General features: G+C 35.8%; 1 pseudogene; it reads left to right on the top strand.

Annotated features, from left to right (window-relative positions):
• Positions 1 to 2,831: 2,831 nt before the first annotated feature.
• On the top strand, positions 2,832 to 2,954 carry LOC139033239 (U2 spliceosomal RNA; annotated as a pseudogene).
• Positions 2,955 to 9,192: the final 6,238 nt, after the last annotated feature.

Genomic DNA, 9,192 nt, shown 5'->3' with positions numbered 1-9,192 from the left:
TTCCTGCTCCATACTTCCTGTTATTTTATCTATACCTCCATTTTTTCCCCCAAGATTTTGACTCATCTCTACTATCATTATTCTGAGTTCTTTTACAGGTATTCTGCTTATTTCCTCTTCAATTTTTTGGTCTTGTCAGTTTTTACCATGTTCCTTCACCTGCTGCATGTTTCTCTGTCTCTTCACTTTGTTTAATTTACTGTGTTTGGGATCTCCTTTCTGCAGGCTGGAGAGTCATAGTTTCTCTTAGTTATGGAGTATGCCACCTGGGAGTCAGTTTGGACCAATGCCTTGTGAAGGTTTCCTGACTTGGAGGACTTGTCTGTGCTCTGGTGGATGGCACTGGATCTTGTCTCTCTGAAGGGCAGTTACATGAACAAGTAGTTTGTTTTGGAGTGTCTATGGGCTTTATATGGTTTTGGGTAGGCTTTTTGCCAATGGGCAGGACTGTGTTTCTGTTTTGTAAGAGGTTTGTCATGAGGCATCCAGCACTGGAGCTTTCTGGCCTTTGGGAGGGGCTTGGTGTTAATATTGAGATGGATGCCTTTGGGAGAGCTCTCATCAGTTAATGTTCCGTGAGGTCGAGATTCCTCTTGTGGTCCAAAGTCCTACTCGGGTCTCCTATCTTGTGGTTTCAGAACTGACACCTTACTGTAGCACCAAGACTTCACAGACCTCACAGGACAGAAGACAAAACCCCAAGTCTAATGATGAGAGCAACACTCAATAGCTAAGATTACCCAAAGAAACTTGCACACTTTCCAAGAGAAAGAAAGATAGATAAAAGAGAAAAAATAAAAGACAAAAACAGGAGCAAAAAATAATGGGGCAACTAAGACTCTAAAAACAGAAAAAATGAAATTATTTAAAAAAAAGACATTTTAAAAATGGGAAAAGTAGATAAAAAATAAAAATTAAAGGAATAATAAAGAAGGAACATGATAGCAATATGAAAAAGGAAACAAAAAATAAGGGGGAAAGCGAGAGAAAAGGAGAATAATATATATGAGTGGTAGCATTACCTCCATCTCCCAAGGAGGCCCTCCAATACTGGACTGCTCTCTGGATCGGCTATGGGGGCAGCTCAGATTCTAATCCAGGCTTACTCCTGCATATACTTGCTTTGAAGGTTGCCAGAATTAGGGGTTTTCCTTTTATGTGAATACTCATTATCCTTTTATATGTTCCATAAACACCGAGTCTACCTAGTTGATTGTGTGGATTTAGTCTGCAGCTTGCATAGCTACAAAAAAGTTTTAGATCCTCTTCCTTAGCCACTTTGCCCCTGGAGATTGATTGTGGTTTTATCTCTACCTCTGTATGTGGGTCATCCACAGGAGTTTGCTCCTGAGGCTTCCCTGGAGAACTTGGGTCTGCTCCAGTGAAGACCAGGCATGGAGATGGTGCAGCTGCTTGGATCAAGGGGACCCTGGCAGCCCAAGGTATGGAGGGGAGTCAGCAGCCATGGGTAGAGGGAACATGGTGCTAGTAGGTTTTTCCTAGTCTCTAAAGACCTTTAGCCAGACAAATCAAGAAAAATAGAGAGAAGACCCAAGTTAATAAAATTATAAATGAGAAAAGGAGAAGTTACAACAAAAAACACAGAAATACAGAGGATCATAAGAGACTACTATAAAGAACTATATGCCAACAGAATGGGTAACCTGGAAGAAATGGAAACATCTTAGAAAAGTATAATCTTCCAAAACTGAACCTGGAAGAAATACAAAATATGCACAGATCAATCACAAGCACAGAAATCAAAACTGTAATAAGTCAGTCTTCCAAAAACAGAAGCCCAGTTTCAGATGGCTTAATAGGCAAATTGTACCAAAAGTTTAGAAAAGAGTTAACATCCATCTTGCTCAAATTCTTCCAGAAAATTGCAGGGGAAAAAAGCTCCCAAACACATTATATGTGGCCAAATAATCCCTGATACAAAAATCAGATAAGATGCCACGAAAAAGTAAATTACAGGCCAATATCACTGAAGAACATAAATGCAAAAATCCTCAACAAAATTTTAGCAAACATAATCCAGCAACACATTAAAAGGATCATACATCATAATCAAGTGGGATTTATCCCAGAGATGTAAGGATTAATCAGTATATGCAAATCAGTCATACACCATGTTAATAATTGAAAGATAAAAATCATATGATCATATAAACTGATACAGAGAAAACTTTTGACAAAATTCAACGCATATTTATGATAAAAAGAAACTCTCTAGAAAGTAGGCATAGAAGGAAACTGTCTCAACATAATAAAGGCCATATATGACAAACACACAGCAAACATTATTCTCCATGGTGAAAAACTGAAAGCACTTCTGCTAAGATCAGAAACAGGACAAAGATTGTGCTCACTCTCCCCACTATTATTCAACGTATTTTTGTGAGTCCTAGCCATGGTAATCAGAGAAGAAGAAGAAAGAAAAGGAATCCAGGTTAAAAAATAAGAAGCAAAATTCTCACTGTTTGCAGATGACATGATATTATACACAGAAAACCCTAAAGATGCCACAGAATATTATTAGAGATAATCAGTGAATTTCATTAGCTGTTGCAAAGAGCTGACTCATGGGAAGAAACCCAGATGCTGGGAAAGATTGACGGCAGGAAGACAAGGGGACGACAGAGGATGAAATGGTTGCATGGTATCACTGATTCAATGGACATGAGGTTAAGCAAACTCTAGGAGACTGTGAAGGACAGGGAAGTCTGCTATGCTGCAATACATAGGGTCACAAAGAGTTGGACACTATTGAGTGACTGAATAACAAAAAATCAATGAATATAGTAAAGTCACAGTATATAAAATCCATACATACTTCTCGGCCTTTTGGCTAAGATCAAGTGTAGTATCTGTTCTTATCAGTTTAAAATCCTTTGCAGTCTTATACACTGAAAATAAAAAGCCAGAAAGAGAAACTAAGGAAACAATCCCATTCACCATTGCAACAAAAAGTAAAGTACCTAGGAATAAGTCTACTTCAAGAGACAAAAGACTTGTATGCAGCAAATTATAAGACATCTATGAAAGAAGCCAAAGTTAGCACAAACATATGGAGAGATATATTATGTTCCTGTGTTGGAAGAATTAATATTGTGAAAATGACTATACTACTCAAAGCAATCTACAGATTGAATGCAATTCCTATCAAACTACCAGTGATATTTTTCACAGAACGAGAACAAAAAAATTCATAATTTCTATGAAAACTCAAAAGACCACGATTAGATAAAGCAATCTTGAGAAAGAAGAATGGAGGTGGGGGAATCACCTGTATTGTCCTCAGACTATACTACAAAACTACAGTCATCAAAAGATTATGATATTGGAACAGGACAAAAACTACCCCCCAAAATTTATGCACTTATCTTCAATTAATATACAACAAAAGAAGCAAAACTGCACAATGGAGAAAAGGCAGTTGCTACAATCAGATGTTCTGGGAAAGCTGAATATATATATGTATATATAATATAATGCATATATTATATGTATTATATATATAATCATTTTTATCCATTCATCTGTCGATGTATATTTAGACTGCTACCAAGTCACTCCTGTAAATAGTGCTGCTATGAATACTGAGCACTATGTGTCCTTTTGAATTATAACTTTCTCTGGATATATGCCGAGAAGAGGGCTTGCAGGATCATATAGTAACTCTATTTTGAGTTTTATTTTTTTTATTTTTTTTTCTATTTTGAGTTTTAAAGCAATCTCCATACTGTTCTCCATAGTAGCTGAACAACATTTACTTTCTCACCAGCGGTATAAAATGATTCCTTTTTCTCCATAGCTTCATCATTTATTATTTGTAGCTTTATATATATATATAAACTCTTTATATATATGTGTATATGTATATATATATATATATATATATATATAAACTCTTTCCCCAGTGGCTCAGCAGTAACATCCATCTGCAATGTAGGAGATATTGGTTCCTGGAAGATCCCCTGGAGAAAGGCATGGCAATCCACTCCAGTATTCTTGCCTGGAGAATCCCATGGACAGAAGATCCTGGTGGGCTACAGTCCAGAGTGTTGCAAAGAGTCAGACATGACTGCAGCCATATATATATATATATATGAATATGGCTCATCCATAAAAGGAATGAAATAATGTGAAATAATGTCATTTTCAGTAGCATGGATGATCCTACCAATTATCATACTAAGTGAAGTAAGGCAGACAAATACAAATATCATATGATATCACATACATGTGTAATCTATAAAAGTGATACAAAGGAACTTACAAAAATGAAATATACTCACAACCATAGAAAGGAAGTTATGGTTCCAAAGAGGTTTTGAGGGAGAAATAAATTAGAAAGATGGAATTAACATATATACACTACTATATATAAAATAAGTAAAAAATAACAAGGACCTACTGTTAAGCACAGCAAATTATATTGAATATTTTTTAATAAGCTAAAATGCAAAAAAAAATCTGAAAAAAGAATGTACATACATATAGACTGAATTTCTTTTCCTATACACTTGAATTTAAGATATCATTGTAAATTAAGTATACTTCAATTTTTCAAAATCTCAAAGCCTTCATACCCAGGAATGCTTTTAACAAAAAAGAAACAAAACAAAACATATGAATAAAAGAAAAATTAAACTGGACTTCATTAAAATAAACATTTTGTGCTTCAAAAGACACCATTAACAAAGTGAGGAGACAACCCAAGAATAGAAGATAATAATTGCAAATCATAAGTGTTATAAAGGACTTGTATTCAGAATATATAGGGAATTATTATAACTTGTTGAAAAGACAATCTGTATAAAAACTGGCAAAGGATCTGAATAGAAACTTCTCCAAGTGATGTATACAGACAGCTTAACAAGTACATAAAGGGATATTTGATATCATCAGTCATCAGGTAAATGTAACTCTAAATCACAATATAATACCAAACCACACCCCCTAGGATGGTTATAGAATGGATATAATAAAAAAAATAGCAATAGTAAGTGTTGGTGAGGAAGTGGAAAAATCAGAAATCTCATATATTGCTGGTGGGAATAAACATAATGTAGTCATTTTGTAACATAGTCTGATTGTTTGTCAAACAAACATAAAGTTAATATATGGTCTAGTAATTTTACATCTAAGTATATTCTTCCAAAATATTAAATAATTATATGTGAATGATCATGGGCATATTATCAATAATCATCAAAAGGTAGAAAAAATAAATAGTTATCAATGAATGAAAGCAGCATAGGCATGAAATGGAATATCATTATTATTATACATCCATAAAAAAGAAATAAAGTACGGATACATGCTGCACAACAGATGAAAGTTAAAAAAAAAAACAAACTCCTAAGTGAAGGAAACCAATAACAAAAGAGAACATACTGTGCTTCCATTTATGTAAAATATCCAGAATAAGGATGCCGTAGATACAGAAATTATTTAGTTTAGTGGTTGCTAACATATTTGTGCTCGTGTGTGTCTATATGTCTGTGTTGTGTGTGTTAAGCGTGCATGCAGTGTACTAAATAGATTATAGCTAAAGGTTCCCAGTTTTTTTTTCTTTTTTTAAAGTGACCAAAATGTTTTATGGTGGTGATAATTGCATATATCTGTGAATATATTTTAACCCACCCGCTTCAAATGGGTGACTTGTGTAGCATGTGAATCAAATGTCAAAAACAACAACAACAAAAAAAAAAGTAGATCAAAGAAAGGGAAACAAGATGGTGGACTATAAGGACCTTGAGCTCACCACCTCATATGACTACACCTAAATCAAAACTAATTACTGAACAACCACCTATACAAATATTGGAACTTACCAAAAAAGATATTCTAAGTCTAAAGATGGTGCATTTGGAATATAGTCAAGTCCCATAACGTTGGGTGGACAATGATCAAGCTAGAGAATAATTATATTGCAGAAGATTTGCTCTGAGCCCAGCATCACAACCTAGGAGTCTGGCATCAGAAGGAGGAACCCCCAAATCATGACGTTTTGAAGGGCACTGAAGATTGATCACAAGTGCTCCACAGGACTGGGGAAAAACAAAGACTCCATTCTTTGTTGTTGTTCAGTCGCTAAGTCGTGTCTGACTTTTTGTGACCCCATGGACTGTAGCATGCCAGTCTTCCCTGTCTTTCACTGTCTCCCAGAGTTTGCTCAAGTTCATGTCCATTGAGTCTGTGATGTCATCTAACCGTCTCATTCTCAGTCACCCTCTTTTCCTGCCCTCAACCTTTCCCAGCATCAGAGTCTTTTCCAGTGAGTTGGCACTTCTCATCAGGTAGCTGAAGTATTGGAACTTCAGCTTCAGCATCAGTCCTTCCAATGAATATTCAGGGTTGATTTCTTTTAGGAATGACTGGTTTCATCTCCTTGCTGTACAATGGACTCTCAAGAGTCATCTTCAGCACCACAGTTAGAAAGCATCAATTTTTTGGTGTTCAGCATTCTTCATAGTCCAACTCTCACATCCACACATGACTACTGGAAAACCTATAGCTTTGACTATATTGACCTTTGTAAGCAAAGTGATGTCTCTGCTTTTTAATATGCTGTATAGGTTTTTCATAGTTTTACTTCCAAAGAGCACGTGTCTTTTAATTTCACAGTTGTAGTCACCGTCTGCAGTGATTTTGAAGCCCAAGAAAATAAAATCTGCTACTGTTTCAATTTTTCCCTCATCTGTTTGCCATGAAGTGATGGGACCGGATGCCATGTTCTCCATTCTTTGAGGGTACACAAAAGGTCTCATGTATACCAGGACTCAGAGAAAAAGCAGTGACTTCACAGGAGCCTTGGCCAGACTTACCTGATAGTCTTGATGGAATTTCTGGTGACTCAAGGGGCAGCTCTAACTCTCTCAGGGTCATAAAAGCTGGTGGCAGATATATCAAGGAGTATTTATCTATGTGAATTCTTCCTGTTAGCAGATATATTGCTTCATCATAAGCACCTTGACCAGGCCCCAAGCCATAAACTTTAGGTTTCAATGCTGGGACACATCAGGCCAAATAAATGAAATGGTGAGAACATAGCCCTACCCATCAACAGACAAGCTACCTAAAATTTTTTTTCTGAATAAACAACTTGTACACATGTTCCTTGACATGGCTCTGCCACCAAAAGGCCAAAACACAGCTCCAAACACCAGGGATCAGGCCCCAGCTCCTTCAACCAGGATGCTAGCACAAATCTCTAGAGCAACCTAACACATTATGGGGCAGACACCATAAAGGAGAAATCTATGATCTTTCATTCTATAGATCTGAATCTACAAACAAATGTCAGAACCCAACCTGGTACAAAATGGTCCCTGGATATTAGGAGAGAAGATGGGAGTGAACAACTGCAATATATAGTCAATTCTCCAAAGTTAAAAATATAAATAAGCTACTGCATTAAAAAATGCAATAGATGTTTGAACAAAATGTGATAGCAAAGAACATGATCCAGAAGAAGAGAAAAGTGGAGGAAGACAATCTATCTGAGAAAGATTTTAGAGTAATGATTGTAAATGTGATCTAAGAACTCAGGAAAAGGAGGCATTTACAGAAAGACAGGCTATAAGAAAATTTTAGCAAGAATTAGAAAATATAAAGAACAACCAAACAGAGTTGAAGACTAAAATAACCAAAATGAAAAATAGACTAGAAGGAATAAATAGCAGAATAATTGATGCAGAAGAAAAGAGCAGTGAGTTGGGACAAAAAGTGATGGAAATTACTGCTGAAGAATAGAATAAAGAGAAGAGAATGAAAATAAATGAGGACAGTTTAAGAAACTTCTGGGACAATATCAAATGCACCAGCATTGCAAATTAGGAGTCCCAGAAAGAGAAAAAGGACCCGAGAACATATTGAAGACATAATGAATGAAAACTACTCTAGTGTGGAAAAAGAAACAGTAAAACAAGTCTAGGAAGTACACAGAATCCGATACAGGATTAATCAAAGTAAGAATTCGCTAAAATACACAATAATCAACATGACAAAAATTAAAAACAAAGAGAAAATATTAAAAACAACAAGGCAAAAGCAACAAATAGCACAAGAAAATCACAATATGTGTATCATTAGAAACTCTGCAAACCTGAAGGGAGTCTCACAATATATTTAAAGTTATGAAAGGAAAAACTTACAACCAAGACTACTCTACCTACAAAGAATCTCATTCAGATTCAATGGAGAAAAACAAAAATTTTACAGAAAACAAAAGCTAAACAAATTCAGTACCACCAAAAAACAATTTTACAACAAATACTAAAGGCACTTCTCTAGTCGAAAAAGTCAAGGTCACAAAAAGAAACATGAAGATTATGAAATGGGAAAACTCGTTGGTAAAGGCAAGCACACAGCTTTGTTGTAGATGTTCAGTTATGAAGTGGTATTTGGCTCTTTGTGGCACCATGGAGTGCAACAAGCCAGGTTCCTCTATCCTTTACTATCTCTTGTAGTTTGCTCAAATTCATGTCCATTGAATTGAGGATTCTATCTAACCATTTCATCCTCTGCTGCCCCCTTCTCCTTTTGGCTTCAAACTTTTCCAGCATCAGGGTCTTTTCCAATGAGTCAGCTCTTGGCATCAGGTGGCCAAAGTATTGGAGCTTCAGTTTCAGCATCAGTCCTTCAAATGAATATTCAGAGTTTATTTCATTTAGGATTGACTGGTTTGATCTCCTTGCAGTCCAAAGGACTCAAAAGAGTCTTCTCTAACACCACAATTCTAAAGCATCAATTCTTTGGTCCATTCTTTATGGTCCATCTCTCACATCTGTACATGAATGTTGTAAAGACCATAGGCTTGACTATATGGACTTTGAGTATAACCTTGCTAGCATGTGAAATGAAGGCAATTATATGCTAGATTGAATATTCTTTGGAATTTCTCTTCTTTGTGATTGAAATGAAAACTGACCTTTTCTAGTTGTGTGGCCACTGCTGAGTTTTCCAAATTTTCTGACATAGTGAGTGCAGCACTTTAACAGCATCATCTTTTAGGGAACATTTCATACAAGGATGGGCACCATAAAAAGATAGAACCTAACAGAAGCAGAAGTGTTTAAGAAGAGATGACAAACACGCAGTAAAGATAAGCAATAATTCACATACAGATACAATATCAAAACCAGTAATCATGAGAGAGGAGAGTACAAATTCAAGGTCTTT

This window comes from Odocoileus virginianus, chromosome X (assembly GCF_023699985.2).
Source record: "Odocoileus virginianus isolate 20LAN1187 ecotype Illinois chromosome X, Ovbor_1.2, whole genome shotgun sequence".
Lineage (NCBI taxonomy): Eukaryota > Metazoa > Chordata > Mammalia > Artiodactyla > Cervidae > Odocoileus > Odocoileus virginianus.
Note: the sequence above shows the minus strand (reverse complement) of the source record. Positions and strands in the feature narration are given on the sequence as shown.